Source organism: Trachymyrmex septentrionalis, unplaced genomic scaffold (genome assembly GCF_001594115.1).
Source record: "Trachymyrmex septentrionalis isolate Tsep2-gDNA-1 unplaced genomic scaffold, Tsep1.0 scaffold27, whole genome shotgun sequence".
NCBI lineage: Eukaryota > Metazoa > Arthropoda > Insecta > Hymenoptera > Formicidae > Trachymyrmex > Trachymyrmex septentrionalis.
Genome location: NW_017305430.1, coordinates 1,268,576 through 1,295,540, shown reverse-complemented (window position 1 = coordinate 1,295,540; position 26,965 = coordinate 1,268,576). Strand labels below are relative to the sequence as shown.

Genomic DNA, 26,965 nt, shown 5'->3' with positions numbered 1-26,965 from the left:
ATATATATATATAAATATATATATATTTATTGTTCTGTACATCAAAAAGACTATCCCTATAAAACGATTATAATATTAACTATATATTTCTTTGGTACATAGAATTACAAACATTATTATTACTACAATATTATAACAGTAATACATGAAAATAAATCAATCAAATAAAGAAAGGAACAATTCAATCAAGGCTACATCTTGCTGCTTAATAATATTTTTATATGTAAATTCTATATATATCTTTCAGAGAGTTATGTAAATTGCGCGTCGCTTCCTGTCGAATTTGAAATGCAATCATAAACTGAAACCGAAATAAAAATGGAGCTTCTAATCATAATTATTTTATCAGGCAGTTATAGTCATAAATACCAAAAATTTTTCTCTCGGTGTATAATTTTCATAATAATTATTTTTATTTATTTCATAATAATTATTTTTCATAATAATTATTTGTCTCTATTTTCCCAGATTTTTATTTTTTTTAGCAATATATTTTCAATTAAATATATTTTTTACCGTATGTATTTTATTATATTTTATAATTCCAAAATTTCGAAAAAATTGAGATAATCCCATAATATCTCTTTGAATTTGTTATCCAAGGAAACGTTAAATGAAAAATTCACCCGATAATATTTGCCATTTCTCTTTCGGTTACTTCGTTGAAATGAACAGACAAAAACACGAGTAGTTTAATTACTCCAAGCCCTTTTACATACGAGTCTGTACAAAGCGATGTTACATCAGCTTGATAAAACATCGAATATTACTTTTTCGCAACATTGGCCTTAAGCGGATTTACAATATCACGTTTCGATGAATATTATCTCGTGAGCCATAAGTTAGTCAAGCACCTATTGATGTATCATTATATTAATTGGATATTTCATGACGCTGCCGATTAAAATCGCCAATCGCCTGTGCGGAATTGAACACAGAAGACATCCAGCGTTCCAACTGTCCAGACTGTTAATTGCACGCGATATCAGTCCGGTTTGTCTGTAAATTATCTTTCGGACGGACATTAAAAGCGGCCTTGGTGTGGACGGCAGTGTGAAAGCGAATCGTGATTGTGCACAGAGAGGTCAATGTATCTTCTCGCCGTAATCCATCAATCCGCTAGCCGAAGACAATGGATAGATATGCCTGGCACATTAGCTCGTTTGCCTGGCATTCCCCTCTCCTCTCGTGTATTAAAAGCGTCAGAGTTAGGGGGATTTCGAACTGATTTCATCTCTATCTGGTTGCCGATGACGCGCAGCAATAATTATGCATACACGGAAAGAATAATTTTGCTAAAGAATCTAAAAATTTGTTTAGATACAAATTTAAAAATAATTTTGTTGGATGGAACAGACAAAAATATTTTATTAATATTTACTTATTAGTCAAAAGGGCCTTATATGTATCAAAGTATTGTATCTAAACTAATAATTTGATTAGCTTTATGGATTTTTTCACATAATTATAGAATAAAAAAAATTCGTTTAATTGAAGTCAATGGACAGCTCAAAAATGACTTTATTAATTTTTTTTCTTCAGCTATAAAAGCTTGCTGTAATTATTACTTGTAATATTGCTAAAATGTTGTTAGAATGATTTGAGCTGTATGGGCAATTTTGTTGAACCATAAAAATAGTTTCGTATAAAATCTCAAGCATGCTGAGTAATGTTGCAAAAAATTGTGACATTATAGCAACCAATTTGAGTGTCCTATATAATTATTTTAATGGTTTAACAAAATTATTTTTAGATGTATATATCTACACTGAAACAACAACAAGATTAGTTGCTGCAGCAAATTAGAAGGTAAAATATGGCATAGCATTTTTAATTGGCTGCAGCAGTTAATTTTTAGTTCCGTTAGCCTATCCGCAATGTCAGTATAGGATTTCGATAAGCTAACAACCAAAAATTGGCTACTGCAACCAATTAAAAATGCTATGTCGTATTCAGCCAATTATTTTTTTCAGTGTAGTTAAATTTTTAGATTCTTCAGTGAATCTTTCTTTCTATGTACAGTTGAAGTCGTCCTTGTCTCTTCCTCGCGTGAGGAATTCCAGGACATCCGTGAGTGTTCTCCGTCAGTTAGAACCTTGAACAACAGTTTACGAATAAGACCCTTCGACGTGGGTGAACCTATCCTCCGACAGCCGCGCGTCTCCAAGATCGTTCGCAGTCGCATATATTATGTATGCAACATTGCAATTTGCATTGCCCCCGTATCGTCGAGCACGACCGAGCATCGGTTCACCGGGGATGCTCCTGCGTACGAGGGCGGAGGGATGATACAGAGGACTCTGCGAGTGCGGCGCACCGGCAGCGGTTATGCGATGACATCGACGTTACATTTTGTGTAAGCATTTGCATGCTTAACTCGCTATCTCCCGCCTCTTATAACTCCGGGTGCCCTTTCCTCTCTGCAATCTACTCTATCACTATTCCTCTCCAACTCCGTATTCCGACCTTTGTTCCTATCGTGCACCGCTTTCTGATTCGGCGCTGCCTCACTCTTTAACAAGCCATTTTCTCGAATATGCTTCACCGGAGTTTCCGACCACCTCGAGCTACTAGTTAAAACTTTATTCCGCGGAGAGATATTCTTTCTCCGCTACCCCTTTACCTTTTGCGGTGGTGGAAGACCTTAAGCTATCGCGCTCGCGAATAAACTCACCTCCTCGCAGACACAGACGGCGAACGAATCGTGGAGGCGCGGCCAATTACATGTACGTGACGTATACTTCCATTGTGATCGTTATACTTCCGCACGCATCGCGTTGATGTCTGACGGGGATGGTTTCTGCAAGCCCTTCAAAGTTTGCCTTAAAGTACTTTATTCTGTAGCGCACGTGCTCCGACTGTGTTTCCAGTAGATTACGCTCGTTGCAGCTCGCGCGGATGCGTAATCGTTGGCTGCGTTACTCACGACCGAACGAATCGACGCATCGGAGAACAAGTGTAATTTCTGTGCAAGTGCTCAGGCGAGTGCTACCTCTTCGAAATTGTGCTGAACGCATTTTCGGAAATAAATTGCGATAAAAGCTATGTTAGCACAGAACTTGGTCCAAGCAAAATTTGATTACGAGCGAATGCGATCATCTAAGAACACGATTATAGATTTCATGGAAGTATATATAATCGTATAGATATCAATTATTTCTTATTCTGTATTTTTACAGAATTAATATACTTATTTTTTTTTATCATTCATAAATTTCATAACTCTTTCTCTGCAAGATCTCGTGAAATTCTAGAGGCAGTTTTTAGAAGTAAAGCATGGGGAAGACATGACGGTATCTCTCAGATATGAGAAAAGCTCTCTGATAATGTAGGTAATATTAAACTGCACGCGAGTCTCACTCAAAATGCATTTCCATGAAATAGCGCGTAATATTGAACGAAAGGCACTTCATTAAGGTGAAACAAAATGTGTGCGTTCATTCCCTATTATAAGTAGAATATAACTGACAAATTATCGCGTGAGGTAAGGAGTGACTCTCAAAGAAGCCATAAGAGAGAACGTGAAATGAAGACGATACTCTCTGTGGCATTCCTCTTATGCTCACTTATTCAAACGAAATAGAGCAGTTCATAAAATCAGGTCGCGAATTGAGAGCAATGAGATGGCAATGCCAAGGTCTGTCGTCATTCTTTATATGATATTATATTTCGACTAAAGACGATATATGATTAAGGAATAATATATATTATATATAGTAATGCAAGATATATATACTTGTGCATAAAATAGTATTTAACGAGAAATAACTGATAATTTTCAAAATTTTGAACATCGTGTACATTTATCTCTTGTGACTATTAAATTATTCCAATTATTAGATTTGACGTACTGACGATATTGGGAATATTTCAATAATGCGAATATTAATTGACATTTGATATTAAGTTACTTTTCATTATTAGATACAAATGATAATATAATATATGTAACATGTACGCATATATATTCTCAAATTTTATTTTCAATAAAGCTTACAATGATATATCGATATGATAATACAATTACCATTCAAAAATAATTTAATTAGATTTACAATTTAGGATCTCATTTTTTTCTATATAAATATAATAACTTCAGTAACAAAATAAAAATAATAAACATTTTAATAAATAAATAATTAATTAATAAATAATTATTAAAATGTTTGTAATATTTATTACAATTTTATTGACTGATAAGAAACTATTACAAAATTAATGTCATAAATAAGTAGATACTACGTAATTTTTTCTTACGTAAAAAATGATTAATGTAGCAGGTAATGTAATAGCATCATTCTTGAAGAAGCCATTCTTGACGGCAAGTCGAGATAACAAGAGAGAAGGGTGAGAGAAACAGAATTTAATCTATCTCGTTGCATAATTACAAAATAATTAGCATAAATTTTAAAGTTAACAACAGAACTGAATCTGTGGTAGTTTAATAAAGATACGCATTGGTAAATCTGTCATTTAGTCTTAAGAAAAGTTTAAGTTTGATTAGCTTATCGAAAAATTCTCCATTGATTACGATAATTTAAATATAGAAAACAACTATTTTTTAGGTTTTTCATTTTAGAATTTTTTTTATCTTAATGGTATATGTTTCAAGAATTAAGATTGCGCCTCCGAAATTATTTTTCACGATCATGGAAATATTTTTCCATGAGATCTTGATACTCTCACTATTATTTCAACGGGTCATAATCTGAATGTCTCGACATCGACATCTGAATGAATAGCTATTGATTTGAATATTAACTCTATGGTATCTACAAGTAACTCTTCGTTTTGTCTTAGACCTGGTTCGAATATACGGAGGAGGAATGGGCGATTGGGCGGATAGAATGCGGATGAATGCGGTGAATAGCGGATCTGGGTTCTATTTGCTCCGAGCGAAGCAAAGAGAATCGAATGTCTGCAGGGATCTAGGATAGGTACTCTCAATCGGAATCTATTTACCAGATACTTAAGTGGACTTGAACTACCGTCCAGGATTAAATTGACCTGCAACCAGCAGCTTGCTACAACCCTTCTAGCTTTGCGCTCTTCGCGCTCTGTTCCATCTGTTTCTATGCGTTCCTCTCGCTTTCTCTTAAAATTTTTACTCTTCTCTCTCTCTCTCTGTTTCTCTCTCGCTCTTGATTCTTTCCGCATTTTTGCTCTGTATCTCTTTTCCACGCTCGTATTTCCATCACCGTCCGAATTTTTCGTATTTCCCCGCTGATCCTATCCGACGATTCCGACGAGTCGATTAACGATTTTTGTTGATCTCACTCGTGGATCAATTGATCGTATCAATCATAAATATGGCGCGTCCATTACTACGCGACTGTTACCGCATATAAATACAGAAACATTATGCAAATTTTTCACCACTGGTCTGCTTCTTTGTCGTTTCCTTTCTCGCTTGCCACATAGTACATTGGCTGCAATAAGTGGCGACAGCTCTCGGATTTACGATAGCCACAGAGCAACCGTAGCCAACTCTCCATTAGGTTTTGCATATCTTTGTTTAAACCCGCAACATTTCACAGTGTCACTTAGTACAAGATTTATATAAATGTAAATATCTATGTATCATTTTACGAATTTACAGAAATTTTGAGTTTACGAATTTATCGAAATGACACTGGAAACTGACAAACTGTAAATTGCATACTTGTTTTAATTTAGCACTTGATCGAGTTTATTTTTCATTTTCACATCTATTTTATTTTTCTGTTTTCACATTTATTTTTCACTCTATTCTTTTTTATAAATAAATATTTTATGGAGCGACAAAAAATTAATGTTCTAGTTTGAATATTAATAAATTATTTGTAAATAATAATCCTACAAGAGAAAACAAATATATTAATATGTTGGTTCATAAATAAAAATTCTGTAGAACTATAAAAATAAAAATACAGAAAGGGTACTACTGAGGTATCTAAAACTTTAGCTAAATACAGATCTGGAAATATTATAATTTTGTTGGACCAACAAAATAATTATGTAGGATGCTCAAACTGGTTGCTAGAATGTTAAAACTTTTTGCGGCATTGCTTATCATGCTTGAAATTCCTACAATATTTTGATGATTTAACAAAATTATTTTCAAATCTGTGGTTTAGTTAAACTTTTAGATATTTTAGCAAAATTGTTTTTTTTTTTTTGTAATAAGTGATTTTACATTAGTACATTGAAATAACGATCTTTAATGCGTTGTTAGTTTATCATACGATTATCAGATAATACGATCACATACCTAATACGATAGAAGGTCGCGACGAGCGATATTACTCAGGCGATATTCGATTACCGTTTAGCGATAGTTTTATGTCGTGTTAATGCATACCAGATTTGCTGTTGTAATACCACAAATACCGCGCTTTACTACGACGCGGCACGTATCGAAAATGACTGAACGTTAAATCCATTTTCTAGTACATAATGCTGTAAAATTGATTGAATCAAAAATAACGTTATTATCTATGCCGTGACAAGCGAGAATAATTGGGAAAATATAATTATCATCTCTTCGCTTCTTTTCTCTATTTCGTCACGTCACTCAGGTATTTATTGTTACGAGAAATTTCTCAAATATAAATGATGTGGAGTTGCTTGATATCGAATGACAGCGAAATTTACAATAATACATTGATCGCTGCTTTTATTGTTTAATAAAAATGAGTTATTAAGTTCTATATGAAATTTACGCGATAAAAACGGTTAAGAGATTTTTATAGACGATGTACAAGATAACGTAAATATCGCACGAGAATTTCAAGCTTGCGTAATTAACGTTAAAGTTCGTGGAATAAAATTTGGAAAATTCGGATAGAAATCGGTCTCGTAAATCTTCTAAGGAAACTAAACTAGAAAGAAGGGCAAAATCCACGTTTCAAATAACATCCGTAGCACTTTCTCGAAGATAGAGAGGGTATCGAATAATTTCACTACGGCAGCAAGAGAGGCGGCTGCCTTGGGAAGAATGGAAACGAGTTGGAGAAGAGTTCGTCGGGACTTAGCTGAAAAGTAGAGTGCCTTCTGTAATTATAGCGAAGTGAGCTGCAAACCTGAAGTCGCAAACAAAGTTGCACATTCTGACAGAAATTCTCAGCCTTAATTAACGTTCTAATTATCGGTCGAGAGTTTTTAATTAATAATACCGCATACACACACTAAGGCGACAGTTATTATCATTGTCATCATTAAATTTCTTATGATAGAAAAACATTTAGTCCTTTTCAATTTATTATTTAGAAAGGAGCAGGTTACTAATGTTATAGGAAAGAAGACCGAGGTGAATCGGATCGATATAAGTTTTGTGATAGTCGACGTTGTTAATTTCTTTTTTTAATTCGAGCTTAATAAAACGAGCTATTTTATCACGCTAGTTACTTCCGCACGCTTCCTCTGCATCGGAAACAATAAACAATTCTATATTGCGTATAATTCACACGGAAAGAATGGTTTTGCTGAAATATCTATAAATTTAGCTAGATATAAATAAATTATCAAAATATTACGTATAATTCACACAGAAAAATAATTTTGCTGAAATATTTGAAAAGCTAGATATGGATAAACTACTAAAATAACAGGATTGGTAAAATTACTTTATAGAAGTTAATGGAATTTCCAACATGATTACTTTAATGGTTCCATAAAATTATTTTCAGATCTGTGTGTATCTAAATTTTTTATACAATTTTTATATAAGATACTTCAACAAAATCGTTCATTTCGTGCAGTGTTAATCGACAATACAAGCATAAAAATTGCAAGCATAAAGAAATCTCATATAAAATCACGAATTTTGTGACTTTATCATGAAAAGATATGTTGAAACTTGTGTAAATTATGATTTTTATAGTATATGATTTATTAAATCAGTCTATTAAACTAATGGACTTAATTTTGGACAAATTAGATTTTCCTCTCCTTGCTTTTCTTTATTGCATGATAAGAAATGTCATATTAATAATATCTTATTATTATATAAAACCCAAAGTTCTAACAATTAAGAATTTATACTAAAATTTAATAAAATTTTTGATTATTTTTTTAACAATGTACACAAATTGACTCGATTTTGCCTTCGATTATTTTATTTTATTTACTTCCTCAATTTAATTGGTATAAAAAAGAACAGTTTGAAGTCGGAGATTAAATTCGTGGATACGTTTTACGCAATTACTTCATCCGTTTAATAGAATTCGTCGAAATGGTCTGTAAAAAAATCACGGTGTTTGCGGAATCTTTTAGTTCTGCACGGGTTCACGTGTGTTCTGGCTAACCTGTTTTTGACCGATCATGCAGGTAAATGCGAAGAGAGTGGAATTTAGGTCACGTTGTATTGCGGTGAAACGAATATATTATCGTCGGACACAAGTTAATTGGCGTAATTAAATGATTTGTTGGGAAAAATCAACATTCGACACTTTGGATTGCGATTGAACCGAAATTAGTCGTAAATACAGTGTTGTTTGCATACAAGAAAGCGACGAATTTCTGTTTCCATCCACGCCGCAGAAACAAATCGCGACGCTATTTTCGCACAGGAAATTCGCACACCACCAATTGACAGACCAAACAAATCTCGTTTTATTCATCAACAGACGTAGTATTAACTGTCCCAATTGAATGTAGAACGCTCGATATGAACAGTGCGCTTTGTGAATAATTTTGAATGCGAAGAGAACTTTAGAACTTATATTGTCTTTCGCGGAGTTTGCCGACAACGACGGATTTCTGTCTGCATTTTACGGTATAAAAGCACATAACTAAATTTCAGATCACTAATACCGCATCAAAGATAGAACTAATTTGCTGTATTAACTTTGCAGGAACGAAAGAAGTCTTATAAATATTCTTATTCGTATATTAATATTTAGGGCAAACATATTGAGAGTAAAGAATATTCCTTGTTTTCTGTATCCTTGAACGTAAGTATCTACAACTTTGAACTCTATCACACTGGCTTATCGTCGCATTTTATAATCGCGCGTAAAGTACATAAATATGTAAGAAAAATTCTATAGACATAAAAAATAAAAAATAAAAAATATAATTGATAGGAAAATATAAAAAAATATAATCGCGTTTAAATTCCATAAACAAGTAAGAAAAATTCAATAAATATGTAAGAAAAATTCATTTTGTAAATTTTTGTTTTAAAAAATCGAATTTTATCATAGAGTATTTGCAAAATATTTCTTTTTTGTACAAAATTGTAGCAAACGAAAGATCAGATAAAACGTTTGTTTATTTAATATTCTTATTTGAAAATAATTTATTTTTTCGTTTGTCGAGTTTTGTGATTGCAGTAATTTGTCAATGTAGTAATCAATAGAATAAACTCGGACATTATAGCCAAAGGAGAAAACATTATACGAAGAAAAGATTATACCAAACACTATTAAAGATAATAAAAATAAAAGTATGTTTTTTGTATTTTAAAGAACATAAATTGCCATTTTACTCAAGTTTATCCTAACTGTGGATATTTAATTAGCGGATGTAGAGTATTGCAGGATAAATTAGAGTAATCCGTAAAGTGTTTTTGATTTTGAGTTCTGTCAATGTAATTTACGTAAAGAGCGACTTCTAAGTTCGAAGTGGCTTCTATTTATTTTACAAGACGAATTTGAGTATCAAAATTCAATTGACGCCTGTCCTCGATAAGCGACTTGATTAAATGAAGCCTTGGTCACATCGTGTAATTTATAATTGCGATAGATTTTGCCAAAGTCAGTAGAGACAGCATCTACTTAAATGAGGATATTTTTTCTTCTTTCGTGAATAAGATGTTTCTTTGTCAATAGAATCGGCGAAAGGCACTTTTCTTTTTTTTATATATAATACATAAATTCGTCATTTATTCGTCTTCTGCCGGTGTACTCATTATTTTTAAATAATTCTTTGTTATCATATTATTCAAGGGATATAACGTTAACATGAAGTAATTACAAATTTTAATGTATACTTTATGTAAGACAGCACATTTTTATCTTATTTTATCATCTTTTTACTCGATTTTTATTGAAATTATTTGTGTAAAAAATAAGTGGACCAGGTAATGAGAGACTTTAAAGCAAACATTTTAATAAATTGTATGGTTTTTCAAATTATGCGCTAAGAATGGGTTAAAACTGCTAATTAACTTCTGAAGTGTTTTATTAATTTGCTATTAGAAGTTGAGCTAAAAAGCTTTAATTGATTTAAATAATCAAACAAAATAAATAAAGAGATCATATCCGGCGAATTAAAATAGACTCTTAAGATTTTAATAATTTAAGAGAAATCTTATTTAAGATTTAATTATTCTAAGACTTTTGATATTGAATATATATTATTGATTTTACTACATGTGATATATTGTTTTACATAAAAATTACAGCTCCTTTCTTTTGAATGTTTAATAATAAATTAAATAATTTTTAACATATATTATTAAATTCCGAAAATATTTTAAAATATTTCCCCAAAATAATACAAAAAAGATATTTATATACAAGATGTAAAGGAAACGTAATGAAATTCTCTCTTCTGCCAATTTTTTCGGAATCGATGTATGTTCGTAAATCGCGAATGAAAAAGAGTGCGCTGTTACGTGCAAAAACGAACTCGACGACAAAGTTTTTCGGTGGTATCGTAAAAGACATCGCGGACACTTTTACGATCTACCGGTGGTAAAAGCGTAAAGTCGGCGATAAAAAAAATGTCACTGAGATAGTTTGTAATATGCATTCCATGGGCTTGTGCAAGCTTTGCAAAAGTGTTATAATGATGGACCACGCGCTGCGATTGTAAAGTAATATCTTTTTTTGAGTTATCATATCATTTATACTATTAATAATGAACATTTAAGTTATGAATATTTAAGGATAAGTAATCTCGTTTACATATAGAATATTGAAATAAATTGCGCACAGAAGCATTGGTCATCAAGCAATGATGACGATCTATCGTATTTGAAGCGAGAAATGGAGATATCGTGTAACGAAATGATATCATTCGACTAATTGATCAAGATGTATCTCGTTCCTCATTGAGGAGAACTCGGCAACGTCGGTACTTAACCGGAATTTATGAACTTTTCTCGTAAGTTCAGTGTGTTCTAATGAAATTACCTGAGCGAGCCAACGCAATTAATGGTAAAAAATTTATTCTATTGGGGACGAACATTAATACTCCCTCTAAAACCAGGTTCTTTTAAAAAATTGTAACTAGAGAGAACATGCTATTTGTATTTAATAAAGAACGAGAATTAATAATAAAAAGTTTAAGTATTTTTATAGTTCAAATAGATTTTGAATATTCCAATTAATAAACGACATAAAATAATTTTATATTTTATTTTTAAAAAATTTATTCTATTGGGGACGAACATTAATACTTTCTCTAAAACCAGGTTCTTTTAAAAAATTGTAATTAGAACATGCTATTTGTGTTTAATAAAGAACGAGAATTAATAATAAAAGTTTAAGTATTTTTATGGTTCAAATATATTTTGAATATTCCGATTAATAAACGATACAAAATAATTTTATATTTTACTTTTCAAAATAAAATCATTAAAATAAAGCCACTTTTACATTAATTATACTGTTCAGAACAACACCAATTCATGCTGTTTCAGTAGTAAAAGGCGTAGAGCGATCTTGAAAACCACGATTACTGCGGATAAGTAAATGCAATGAAGGACTCGAATACACTTCTAAACGGAATCCATACAATCTCCTTGTTCTTTTCCTCTTTGTTTCCGAGGCTTATTTACCGGAACGCGGTTGAGACTGCAGAAATGGAGACTTACTCTCCAATTTTACAGTCTTTCCGCCTTACCCGCAATGCTCCAGTGCTTGTCCGTTTCCAATCGTCCGCGATTATTAAAAATTTAATGACAGAACATTATTGGATCATAAAAGTGTATTTTTCAAAAATAAATACTGAATTTTTCCTATAAATAATTAATTGTTTTTTAAGAATCATATTGGTTTATATGATTAGTTTCTTATAATTTTAGCAATACTTAAGACATAATAATTTAATGTTTTAATAATACTTAATACATAAAGACTTAATAATTTAATAATAATTAATGTAAACTTTTTTATAATAATAATGATAAAACCATTTTTAGGATTTAACATTTATTTAATATTTCATCATGCTTTAACATATAATACTTATATTAAAAATAATTGTGGATTTTTATTAAAAAGTACATGAAAGTTTTTGAAAATTAAAAAATAACATCTGTTGAAGATCAGAAATTAGATCAGAAAATATCAAATATTATTTTATTTCAATTTTGGTTCTACAAAAAACCCAGCAAATTTTACAAATTTACAAAAAAATTCAGCGAAAAAATGGAGAGCATAACGATCATAAGCGTTGTGCCAAAATCAAGGAACATAGTTTGGTACAGGTGGATACATGACAAAATAAACTTCGCTATAACGGTTATACCCATTGCTGTTCGCTGACGTGTTAAATATGAGCAAAAGTCACGGCATCGTTATCATGTATATGTAAATTTGCTCAGTAAAATAGACGAGCAAGATGTAACGGCCAACATCCGGTCTCTCATCTCTCTTTCTCTCTCTCCATCCCTCTCGTATATTACCACATCTGAATACACATCCGCAGTCTCAACTCGCTCGGCACTCGTGCGATTCGCTTCCATTTGTTTCCATTTGGAGATCCGTGTAGCCTCTATTTTCTCGATATACTGGATGCATCACGTTTTGCGTGGTACCGATTTTCTACGTTGGTCCGTTGATCTTCCTTCTTCTTCCGCTCATTGTGCCCATTTCTCATGCCTCTTGTTATAACATTCGCTTTATTTTTCTCTTCCAGTTGGAAATTATACACAACCAAATTGTATGTATCTAATATTAAGTGCAAACGATTACTGGATAAAATTAAACACAAATTAATAGAAAACGCTATATTCGGTCAAGCACAATTTGTTTGAATTGAAAATTGTATACATTTATAAAGGATATTATTAGGCATGAAAATCAAATATGACGTTTTCCACTTATTTCATCTATTTTGAAGTATAATATAATATATTCTCAGTGGGAATCGGTGCCGTATTCAGTGTCAACGAGCGGTATATCAGTCGATCCAGAGAAAACATTCAGAGTAATTGTTGGTAGAATTACATCTTTGCTGCTGTACAAGCGAATGTGAACGAGACTCATGCAGCAATCGAGAAAGTCTCGAGACGTCTAAGCACGCTCGAGCGACACTAAAGTCGGATCGTAACGTACGGCCGAGTTTAAATGCTCTGCACAAAAGGTTGGGAAAGACAATAAAATAAATCTAAGTAAGTTATAGAGAGTAGTTTACCAACTTCGGAAGAACCGTAACGATAGTAAAACATGTGATCAGCTGACTAAGGAAAGTTTGGATTATTAAGCGCATACTTTGGTATGTATTCAGATTAGACATATAATCGTACACGATGAAGGGTTTACTGCACGGAAAGAACGGTTTTCACTAAAGTATTGAAAAATTTAGCTAGATACAGGTCTGAAATTAATTTTGTGCTAGGCCATCAAAATAATTAATTATTACTCCCTCTCGTTATTTTCTGTTCCTCATCTGCCATCATGGAGTCATTCGCGTTTTAATCTTTCTATTAAAGAGTTATTACACTGTAATAAGATAATTTTCAATTGTAATTTTCTTAATTTTAATCTTCCAGTATACGACTAAAAAGTGGAATGATAATAACAATTGATGAAATTATCCCAGATAGCAAATAGCGAAGAGTTCAAAAGAAATTTCGTCATATGTTATCAACTCTGAATTTATTTTCAAATGCAAAAAGAATTCTTTTTCTAAAAAGTTCTGGAAAGAATTCTTTTGCATCTAAAAATAAAATCAGAATTGATGACATACGACTAAATTCTTTTTGAATTCTTTCTGAACTTTCTGTGCTCCTGATGTAATTTTAGTACGTATTTTACCGGCATACGCCGTATGTGCAAAATTTTGCTCAGACACGAGTGACCTCATGAGAGAGAATAAGGTTTACAAATGTTCAAGACGATTGTTAGAATATCTAACTTTTTTATAATATTATTTATTATACTTGAGTGTTCTGTATAATTACAATATTTTGATAGTTCAACAAAATTATATTCAGATTTTCTATATATCTAGCTGAATTTTTAGATACTTCAGCAAAACCGTTCTTTCCGCAAACAACGAAAAAGTATTTCAACAATACGTATAAATCTATCCTATAAATATGTTCAGTTTTTTGGACTATCTTTTGGAATTTTAACTTTTAGAGATAGAATTTCAACGATATCGTTTGATTTCGCTTTTTCTATCAAAATCGAGGATATAACTTTGAAACTACAACAGTTATAGCGAAAAAAAAAATATAACTTTTAAACGCGAATTTTCTGTACGCCAGTATCTGTCGCTATTTTCAATAGCAACATCGCTAGATCCATTCGGCGCAATAGGGAATCAGATAAACTAGGAATACAGTCGAGTCTGATGAGAACAACAACCTAGAGTCGAAATTTTTACATTTTTACGTCGGATACATCTTTTCTGTTCATCCGTCATGTCGGATCAATTTTCTGACAGTCACGTTTCCGTGAACGCGTTATCTTGGCTCCATGATGCTGCACATTTTCGTTTTATCTTTAGACACGAATGAGTGTAGCAAAGTAATATTATCGGAACGACCTTGTAACACGATAACACGTGCGGCAAGTCTCTCGGTGGTCGACCATGCATGTGATTAGGGTATAAACATCATGCCCGAATATTGACATTCTGGACAATCTTGACATGATGCAAAAGCTTCTTTTTTAGGAGCGAAGGATGTAACGAAAGCGAGATGATGTACATGTTTTATTATTAGATGTATAATTTCTTTTGGAGCAATTAACTGTAAAATAAAATGAGCTAATGTATCAATTTTATTTTTATTTGTTAACAATAAAGGTCATTTCTCGTAGAGCAATCAATTATAAATTAATAACAATAAGAAATGACCTTTGTCTTTAACAAATGATATAATGATATATAATAAAATCACCTTATTTTATGTAAAGTAATAACAGTAATAAAGAAAAGTTAAATTAAACGAGCAAAAGTAGGTAAAAAGTTAACAATATTTTATTCATCTAAATTAATAAAATAAAATCCAATTTTTAACTTAACCCAATTATACTTATATATAGACTTAGTTTATTATATAGACTTATATATGTAGACTTAATTTATGTATGAATAAAATATTGTTAGCTTTTTATCTGCTTTTGCTGGTTTAATTTGATCTTTGTTTGTTATTTTTATTTCGTTATCTCACACAAGCTTGGAGCTTATATAGTCATATAAAAAATTTATTTTGAGCTAATTTATTATTTTCATATTTTTCTCCATCACAATACGTTTAAAGTAGGCGCATGTTAAATAGTCATATAAAAAAATGAATTTCGCTTGCGAACGTATAATGTTGGCGTTTTTAATGTTCGCGAGATATGACCTTTAAACGCAAATTTCTTCCACACGACAGTATCTGTCGCTATTTTGAATAGCGATGAGCTTACAGCTCTCGTACGGAAGCGTATAATTATAGTCGCGCATATACATTATGTGTGGCTCAATCACATTCATTTCATCTCCATGATTGCGTGATACCTCATTGCGGTAATAACAACCATGCATACGATCAAAGGCGTGATATACGAGTTATATCCGTTGTGCACGAAGCACGTCAGTGGGCTGTATATTGTAGCGGGACATACACTTATTTCATGACTAACGTACTTGTCATACTATAAGAATGTCCGCCATACTGCACGATGCGACTGTATTGCAGTTCCGGACTAGGTCACGCGGTATGACATGAATTATACATGGCGGATTATACAGAACATTAGAAGGTTTCATAAATTTATCATTTTATATAAGATTGATAAGTCACTAGACACCAATCCGAATGATGAAATTATATTTAATGAATTATTTATTTTCTGCGTACAGCTTATGTTTTAATTACAGCGAGAGAGCAAAAACTAAAAGTAGCGTTACAGATGCATATATTATTTATAATGTGATATATAATGAGATGAGATATAATGAAGAAAGGAAAAGATTATCTAATGCACACTCAATAAAAGGTGGAAGTAAAAGATAATTAATAATCTTTTATTCAGTGCAAATAAGATGAAAAGAATAAATTGATATTATATAATAATAAAAATCTCAAAATTTTTTACGAACTTTACAAAGTTCCGTGACTTGAAAAATCGTACATAGATATAGTTTACAGCTTTTAAAAGAGAGAAAATCTTTATTTTTCATTTTTTTATTGTTGTGCGACTTTTTTCACGACTTTTTTCACCAAACCAATATTCCTACGTTTACACATAATGCGTGCAATCTGGCACACGCATTGACATTGCACTCAAATCAGCAGAAGATTTGAGCGTGCACAATTCGCACGTTCCGTGATCGGAAAAGCGAAAAATTCCCGAGAAAGATCGTGCTTCAACGCGCACAGAATAAATTATATATCGCACTATCTGGGTATCCTTCGATTTCCATCGAAAATAAATCGTATATCTAGCCGATAGTTTCACATACTTGACGAACGCCGCCGTGTTATTTGCGTATCACGACATTGAAATAACCGCAGAAACGAATCTCTGAATGTACAAAAATGATTTGTATTCTTACTGAAAAATGTTATTCTTTTCAATTTCATTTAAATTTTATTCAATTTTTACAAAAAATTTTATAATTTAACTCAAAACTTTTCACCGTATTTTTCTTCGTATAATTATTAAAAAAAACATTAATGATAATAATAAATATTATATTAAAGTTAAAGAACGAGTTAAATCGTGTTACGTATTATAAGTTGATAGGCATCTTGAACGAAAACAAAACTAAATTTACAACAATCAGCAATCATCATCACGATATTCATAGTTTTCAGTTTGTCACGCTTAAAGAGTTTTTATTTTCTTCTCGGTCGAGAATTCAACTTGCAGACTGTCAGCGGACGTTCATTCTTTTCCTTGATCACTCGGGGCGACGAGATGAAGAACCCAGAGAAAGTTATTTGATCCTTTCACGATTCTGCTCGTAAACAAAGAAGAAACGTACCCTGTAGCAGTGAGGGTCTGAAATGGAGGCTCTTCGTTTATTCCGCCTTTGTGGCGCAGTTAGTTTGTAGATTCTGAAGAGTGACTTGAATATTTTTTACATAATAGAAAAGGCAAACTAAAAACAAACAGTAAAGAGTAAAATCATTAAAATAAATACACAGGGTATAAAGTTTACTGCTTCGCTAGCATACGCAAATAAACGAATGCAGTTCCTTAAGAGCATTGCGGGAACTTAATTGTTATATTTCCAGGAATTCCAGAATTAAAAAATATGTTCAGAATCTTCCAGTTGTCCGCACATCTCATATCTTTTTAAATTAAGGTATATGTTACATTTTGTGTCTTTTCTTCTTATTTCTTAGTTATCTCATATCTCTCTCGATTTCCACCGACGTTATTGGTGATACGTTGATATTTCTTATTGTCTTTTACGGTCAGCTGCTTTTCACGTTGACGACGTGTTGCCTTGATATTGGTGGTAGACGACGATGTCATATGTTCAGGTTAGCTTATTTCACTTCTTCCATCCGTTTCGCTCGAGCTCATTTAATAAACCTGTTTCGTAGATCCGTGTCATCAACTTCCCGTCGATCCTATACACGACTCTTCACATCTTCTTCAAGACTTCTGTCTTAGTGATGAAGCGCCACGAGAAAGTTATCTGATCTCTTCAAGACTCTTGTTGCAAACTAACGATTCGCAAAATGTATCGCGCCAGTGGAACTAAGTATCTCCCCAAGAAAGCAGTTTTCTCGTAAAGAAAGCGACGCTCTTCTGCTCGTTTATCATTTGCCTTATCTTGTAATGGATACTTTTACTGTTGCCACAATTTACCTCGGGCAATTTAAAATATTTTATGAATCTATCCACACCTGTATTATGCCGTGTTTCGATAGTTCCGAGAAAATGAACAGATTTTATGAATGTTTAAATATATATATCTATCTAAAGATTGAACAATATAATTCATCTGTTCCGCATTTTAAATACTGCTTTCACAATTCCTCTACTATGATTAAACGTGAAAGTAAAATACGTAAAGATAACACACGTGCATTTCTGTGAGATTGCTATTCCTTATTTCTGAATAACGTCTTCGTTAACATTTGTGTTGCAACGCGACTACGATGGCCGAGGAAGCTCTAACAACGTGGATCTTCTTTAATCAACGCATAATTATTGCATAATTTCGGACCCGGGAAACTCTCTCGGATGTACTTCTCCGTTGTATAAGAAGGTCTCATAAATCAACCACCTAGAGTTCTAAATGTAGAAATTTATGGAACAACAGAGAGGAAAATGCGTTATGACGTTTTTGCACGATCGCTAACGTATTACACGCAAGAAACTGCTGACATTGGCAAAGTATAATTTTTAATTATAAGAGAAATTTAGACCGTCAAATCAAATAAGAGAAATAATCCTATTTACGGTTAAAGCGGATTTTGGTACTTAATAATGTTCATATGGATTTGAAACGCAATCATAAACTAAAGCTAAACATTACAAAGCGTAACATTACAAATAACGCTGATTGCGAATTTAATAATAATACTATTGATTATAAAATACTGTAAAAAATTTATATTGCAAAAAATATTACCTCAGCTGGAATTTGTAGAAAAATGTATATACAAAATTTGTATATGAATATTATAAAATACCAAGATTCGTTTTGATCGAAAACAGAATTATTTTCGTATTTATATAATTTTTATTCAAATTTCTACTTAAACACATTTGAAATTAATTAATTTAATATCATTTATATGAATATGATCAGAGATACAAGTAACTTGATTAAAAATAAACATTGTCAATATTGTCGTAGAATTTCTTTAAATCTTTCAAAGAGAGTCAATTTGTTCATTTATTTTCTAAAATTTTCTATCTAACGTAATCGCAATTGTAAGTATTAAAAATCATTCAGCGATCGTGCAAAGAATGTCAAGTTTCATCGGCATTGTTTACATATCACATTTTCTAAGTTTCTAGGATATGATAGTCTTGAAAAAGTTCAGAATCTTTTGAAGATTGTATTGCACGTAGATGGATCGATCGTGAAATGCATGTTCTACAAGTGGCAATATGTACTCTAAAGGAGAATGGCAATAGCTTCCTTCCTTTACGCTGTTGTCTCAATACTACTTTGCTGTAGACATATTTATATTTTGTTACTGCTTATTTTTATTTAAGAGAAACTAGAAATTTTTATGACAACTTTTATGTGAAATTTTCGTCTTTTATCCGCAACTTGAGTTTTCGGACTTGCGAGCAGATTTTTATTTATATTGTTCCGAACTATAATATATAAAAATCTGAAAAAATTCTTACATATTTATAAAAGCTTTAACAACGAATTTTTATTATCATAGAAGTTAGATTGTATTTTACTTATTTTTTTTACAGATTTAAATTTATTTACCAGAATGCACAATCAAAAAAAATCGACTGTGCCGTTATAGTCCAACATTCGACGGAGGATTAAGTTTTTGATACGTTTTACGATAAACGTCAGTTTTTAAAATATACAGGAAAGCTACGTATCAATAATTCGTGCGAAAATTCCAGTTTCTCTCAAGCTATACGTGATACCGATAGCCATTTCTGTATCAATCGTACGCGAATCCTTACGATATATGGGTCGGAGTAAAAATTTTAAAACAAGATATATATTTCGACTGATCTCGGTTAGATTCTTAGCCATCTGGTCCTAAGGTTGAATTCAATTTTTCGAAATAGACGTGGCCAAGTAGTCTTGTCGAGACAACGGGCGATACTTGTTCGTTTTACGATACCGCTATTTGTCACAGGGGCACACACGCATGGCCACTGTTTCGCCGCTCTGGCCAAGTAATAACGTGATTTTTCACTGGCCACAGCACTCGGTCCTGGCGTAAAGTCTCGCTCGCGATCTATACTATCTGAGCGATCGCGCCATTTGATCGTTACGACGTCTCCTGTGAACAATATCGTACAGATTTCACAGCAAACATGCGCTTGTTTGCATCGGGGAGAAAAACTAGTTGGATTTTTGCGCATTCGAACGTTACATTCGTACATCGCCTTTAAGGCTCCAACGATAAATTCAAGTAAACAGAGGAAAGCCTACGAGTAAAGGGGTGTAATACTTCACGAGTTACGAAGTTGATGAAGAAATATGGAAGAAATGTAACATTGTGAAATAATAAGTGAATAATATGATAAAAAATAGAAATAATGTCTCTTTTCTTTTTTTCTTTCTTTCTTTCGTCGTTTTCTCTGAAAAATGAATGCTTGATTGAATTTATGTCCAGTTCTATAATTATTTAAACATGAAGAGTTTTAGACTTTATCTTCTTCGTGCCGATATTTGAACACTTGTTATTTAGAAACTCCAGTTTCGTAATTCGTAAACTACGTCACTTGTCAGTATCGTAATAACACTGTTTCCGACAGAAGCTTTGTTAGTCGTTTTAGTTGTTTAAGCATTGTATGTTAGAGATTACACACACACATATACATATATATATATATATATATGTATATATATATATATATATACACAAATGAAATTTCTCAACCAGACAGTTTCCTCTTATTCGTGCTATCGCATCGTAATTGTTATCAAGGATAAAGTTACGTTGACGTATCCCAGAGTAACGACGAGAAGACTGATCTAACAGATTGATACTAGTTGTCGAATAGTCGAGTCTATCATTCTCACACTTCTCCGAGGCACGTCCTCCAGACGTCCTTTAGACATTTCTTGGAGAACTGTGTAGGTAATATATTGATCCTCTAACCTTTCGAGAGAACTTTCTAACAAAGAAATATAAAGAAGACTTTGTTTTCTAAGGATTTTCGGGATCACTATAAATTTGATTCTGGCCTTAGAATTTCAGAATACTAAAATTAAAATTTCAAAAAATATATATTTCCAATCTTATTATTCTATGTATATTCTGATTCTTATGAAATTCAATTTTAGGAACTTTTTGGTATCGCTGAGTTTGATTGGAGTCTAAAAATGTGAAAACAAAAGGATAGTATTTTCAATAAAAAAGGATCTAATGTTACAGGACTCATAGTTGAAAAGTTTGATTTTTCAATAATTTTGTTCTTTATTCTGGAGAAATGTTTTTAATGGTTTTTTTTATTTTCATAGTAATTTATTCACTTGATTCTTAGTGAGTAAGCAAAATTCAAAGACAGAGATTAATGGCAGAAAGATAGAAAAGTACAAGTTACTGAGAATTGATGAAAACCTTAATAATGAAAAAACCACCAACCAAAAAGTTATCAGAAGAGGAACGAAAAACCTGTTATTTATATTGTGATTCAGAGATTATGATTCCTTCTATCGTATTGAACTATCACTTTTTAATTGAGCGTTTACAAAGAGAGAACAATGAAAGAAGGTACGTGTAAATTTTCCCTCTGTGTCTGTGGCGTTGAAAGAGTTCAAACGGAAATTGTACCACTTTCAATCGTTTCTCCGAACGGAATGAATGCGACGGAACTTCATTACGACAATCAGGCGGGTCTGGGGATTCGACGCGGGTCAATCGTGCGCACACGTTTCCGAATGCCGACGGCTTTTCCTTCAGAAAGTAGAACACGCGCCGGTGATGTATCGACTTTCAAGGAAAGCTCTCTTTCGTTTCGCTCGTCCGCGGTAGCTAAGAAATGTCGCACTTAATAAACTGCGAGTTAGACGCGGGCGCGACAACGCGTACTATCGAGGACGGTCACCAATAACTTCCGTACGATCGTTTATTTGCGTTCGTTTTCCACCTCCGGGAAGCGCAGCACCAACTCCGATCTCTCACCGTCCTACCCTCCCTTTCCTGCTTTCTTCGTGTGTGCCTTGAGTTTCACAATGTAATCTATGGGGCGTGGCGAAATAGTTTTCGATTTCTCGGCCTTAGAGCGACGGAATTTACGACGCCCGACGTTTTAACTTCCAGTTTCTTCCCGCTGACACCCAGCCCATATCGTCCACCTCTATCACCTCTTTTCCAGGACGGAGACTATGCGGTGCGGGCGGGAGAAAAGAAGGTGTCCTAGCTTATCCTCTTTTGGAGAAGAAAAAGGGAATAACTAGAGCATACGTGTGTACACATATATTCAGTGCGGCGAAGCTAAGCCGCCAACGTCTGCCATAATTTCAAATTGTATCGAGGCGATTTAACCCACCCACGATCCTCATAATTTCAGGATAACGTATTATGCATTCATACTCTCTTACTGCTTTTCTTACGTTGTCTGGCGTCTTACGTGCGTCTACGTATGCATCCGTGTCTTTTCTTGGATAGCATTGCTTGTTTACCAAGTAAGCCAAGTCGTGCTCATAGTTTTATCTTTCGTACATAATTGATAATACCAATAAATGTTTAATAGACATTTGAAAAGAGGAACGCTGTAATATTTCAATATTTCTGATCATTCATACACTAAGAAAAAAAGTCGAAATATTCGTAACCAAATGTTACATTGTGGCGTTTTCTTCAATATTTATATTCTAAAAAAAATTTGACGATGAAATATACATTTATGTGAAATACACCTCATAATTGTAAAAAATAAAATGGATGGTTTATTTGCTAGTAATAAAAGTTTATTTCGCCGTATTTAAATAAGAATTTATTTCAATGAAATAAACATAGCATCGTACAAATAAATTTTGAAATATCTTTCCTCGGTGTAGTCAAAAAGTTGTAAATAATATATACCTATAACTATATATAGAGTTAAACAAAATATCACATGAAAAAAATTGAGAAAGAACAATATTGTTGCCTCAAATTTTATACAAACTAAATTTTGTACTACACAGAGAAAAAGATTTCTTTACATTCGAAATTTCTATTTGTCTGACTTATATTTACTTCACATTAAAACAATTTAATTTTAACGAAATATTATTTTGTTTAATACCAATTTTTTAATTGTATTCTATTAAAACTATATCGTTTGGCAGAAAAAAAACAGTTGACAAAACACGATTGGCGCGATATTTTTCGATGAAACAATATTTTCTTTGATTACGCTAAATATAATATTATTTCATAAAATAAAATATTTCTTTGCAAGAAAATAGTTTTAGGTAAGATATATTATTTAAGATCAATCGTGTTTTTTTAGATTTAATAAAATTTGTTAAATTTAAATAAATAGCAGTTACCAATTTTCCAACGTCGATTTTAAAGTCAATTTTAAAGTCTCGTCTAATAATAAATATGTTAGAGGAACGAGAACGATTTTGCGATGCAGATAAATTTATTGTTTCGTATATTTACTATATAGGGAATTCAAAGAGAGCTATTTATCTGTGGATGTCAGAACAGACGGCATAATGGTAGAACAGATAAAATAGTTTCGTTGAGAAATTCTTGTAAGCGGAAACCCGCTGGTTTTGTCGAATTTGGGGCGCGGACGCCGTACAGTTTGAATCTGAGCTTTCGAAAAATACAGAGAAGAGATATTCTTTGTCCAGACGGAATAGACGCGAAATTCTATTTCCTCATAAGTTATGTATCGCAACGGATGATATATGTATAGAGTATCCATATATATCTATATATATAAAATAGGTTGCACTTCATCCTGAAGTTGACACAACAAAAATAGCTTTGTATTCCGAAAATTATCTGTGAAAGTAACATGTCATCTAGATTGTTTCGGGAAATAAAAATAGAAATAAAGAATAAAAACAGCAAAATGGAATACTTTCAAAAATATTTTAAAATAATTTTACAATATCATATTATCCGTTACTTATTGTTAATATTTTTGTTTGAAATAGTGTTAAATAAATAAAAGAGTTTTTAACTTTTAAAATGTTTATTGAAGCGTTTAATTATTAATTCCAGTAAAAAAAAATAGTGGTTGTCTACTTTTTAATAAAAAATGTGTTTAGTTATGAAACGAGATAAAAATTTGATGATTATTGAATGATTATGTTCAATTATGTCTGTTATTGCTGGTTTAGGTGATTTTTGTTGCGAGTCCTAAATTGTAATTTTAGCTAGATCATCACTGTAGATACTTCGAGCCGAATATTCATGAATAAGAGATACGGCTGGAATGTGCATACGCGTGTTAGATTATGTAATAAAACACTGCGCTTCAACTGCGCTTATACTGTAACAGCTCGATGAAGATTTAATGTAAGAAAAAGGATAAACATAGCTAGCATAGAAGCTATCTTGAAATGGACGCACATAAATAGCATGCATCCATCTTGAGAAAGACGTGTTAAATTCATCTTTTGCTAGTAGGACTTTATTTAACGCTTCATAAAATTCACAATAAAATATCTCGACAAGGTTTATCATTCCTTTTTGTAATTGTGCTATTTTAAATAACAAATAACATTTCTAGAAAACGCAAAACTACATTTTAACGAATTGAAAGATCATAATTTTTTTATTTATTTGTGCTTGGAAATATAATTTACTAAAGTTTAAAATAAATTACCTCTTTACGAATATAATCCTATGAAATTCTTTTTGCAAAAATTGTATGACAAGAACTGGAGCACTTTCGTTATTACAACGTTATCCATAGGTACGAGGGATGCGAGGGAAAATAGAGAGATGCGCGGCTTTCGTTTATTGTTGCCGCTATGCACGTTGGTATTTCTGTTCATTATTCTTCCCTTTGATATCTCGAAATTAAGTCGCAATATTCTTATATCTCGAATATAATCCGCGACGACTTATTGGCATAGCGGCAATAAAGAAATATGAGCGGTACGATATTGCTGTACATCGTCTGTGACGATGAGAACGTCCATTTGCCTGAGACAGAATCGTTTGTAAGCGTACGCTAAAGCAGAATACGCGATGCCGCGCTAGAGATTTATGAACGATCAAAATATGTAGCACGTATAAAGTCTGCAAGCTCATAAATCTTAATGCAATTATCCAGATACAGTTTTCAACGAAAATTGTACGGCAAGATGTACCACATATAAACAAGTTAAAGTTACTTAGGAAAGTTGTTCATATAAAACTTAAACTCTAAAAGTGCAATACAAAGGCTGATCAACAATAAATTATAAACTATAGTTCGCTTTAACATAGGAAAGATCTTTTGAAACAGAACATTTTAATTAGTTATATTAGAGAGAACAGAGAGAACAAAATTTATTAAATCCTTGTATTAAATCTGCGTGGCGATTCTTCTCAATAACTGATAAAAAGAAGTAAAATCAATCTAATTTTTTTTTCTAGAAAAAGTTTGGTTCCCAAATTCTTGAATGAATTTGGAAATTAAACTTTTTTTGTTATTAATTATTAATTATTACCAAAAAGAAGGAATAAACAAAAGTAAAACGATACTCCTACGTGACCAATCGTTAAGAAGGTATCGAGACGAGACAATCGGTAGAGAGGATTCACAAGCAGCACTTTCGCTTCAACGAGCAAGCTAAGTGGCGATGAATATAATTAGAACTCCCGAGATTGACCGTTTACGGGTAACAAATCTCACGACGACGAAATCGTTGGCTACACAGCGGACACAAAAGTCCCTGGACACTCTATGGGAGCGACTGGCAGGATAACGATTGGCAATGCGCCCATGTTTGTTGACTTGAAATTTAGCGGCTGGCGATTGTTCTGGCTACGTGCCATTATCTGCTACGTGCGAGTCGAATCGCGAGAGAGACAGATAAAGAGATAGATAGAGAGACGAGGGTGGACAGAGGATACGGTGGAGAGAGAGATGCTGGGACAGGGTGGAGTCTACCCTTCGTGTCCCTTTGGAATGGGGACGTTAAATCGCATTACCATCCGGCACGGCGACGTTATTCATTTGCATTATTATTTCTCGCGCGAGCGAGTTCTGTGCCCTCTGTGTCAGTGACGCGCAACCCACGCCAGCAGAGCTTGTGGCCACATTTTTGTCTTCATTCCAGCTACTTGCGCAAAAAACGACCCATCTCAAGTAAATTTTATCATAAAAAGAAAGTTCAATCATTTGGACCTTCGCGTGTTTCAACCGTTAAAATTCTCAATCATTAATTCTCTTTTAACGCAATCAATTTTTTTTTTGTAAAGTTATATAGAACACACAAGTAATCAAAGAAACAGACTAGCATTTTTTTTTTATTGAAGACGATCAAGAAATGCAACGTTTCAAGCAAGTTGAGAGTTTTAACAGTTGGAGTGATCTTAATGAACAATTGGTGGTTGTGCGCCACTGCTTTATATTCTGCTCCATCTCTTCCCTATCGCCTCGCATCTTGCAGCTCTCTTAGAGTACTCACGTTTGAACTTAACGCATTGCGACAAGGATAAATTCGCGGCTTGGAAGTATACTGGCTCCGTTCGCGATTTTTCTTGGATATTTGTTGCTCCATGCGCGGTATCACCCGAAAATTCGTGGCTGTCGGTGGATTTTAAAGCAAAGCCAGTCACGTAACCGATAAAATAATTATGAAAAGTTTGTCACGTCATTTTGCCACTTTTTCTGTCGAGTTTCAAATAAATCTCAAAAAGATCAACAAAAATAGTTTTGCTGAAGTTTTTAAAAATCTTGCTAGACTTATAGATACTTCAGCAAAATCTTTTACGTGTTTAACCCTAGAATGCTATAAATACGTGAATTTTATGTGTAAGTCATTAATTTAACGAAATCATCAGATTTAATCTGTTATGTTAAAAGCTAGGACAAGCGGAGACAAGCTTTTAAAAATTCTGTCCATTAGATATACATCACTTTAGCAGTCAGTACTATAACAGAGAATGTGATAAGCATGTGATAAGAATGTGAAAATTATTGGTTATTTGTATTGTGTTTATTATGTTTTATATTGTATACAAGTTTAGATTAGC

The 26,965-nt window shown here is 32.7% G+C and overlaps 1 protein-coding gene across 4 annotated transcripts in view; it reads left to right on the top strand.

The window, feature by feature from the left end:
- Positions 1–26,965, top strand: part of LOC108749178 (limbic system-associated membrane protein-like) — a 292,256-nt gene that overhangs the window by 141,271 nt on the left and 124,020 nt on the right. The window contains exon 1 of one of the 4 annotated variants that reach the window (XM_018487721.1): positions 2,338–2,356. The exons of the other annotated variants lie outside the window; for them this stretch is intronic. The gene's annotated coding sequence lies outside the window, so the exon portion shown is untranslated. Of the gene's footprint in view, positions 1–2,337; positions 2,357–26,965 lie in introns of those variants that run through there. 4 annotated transcript variants of the gene reach the window in all.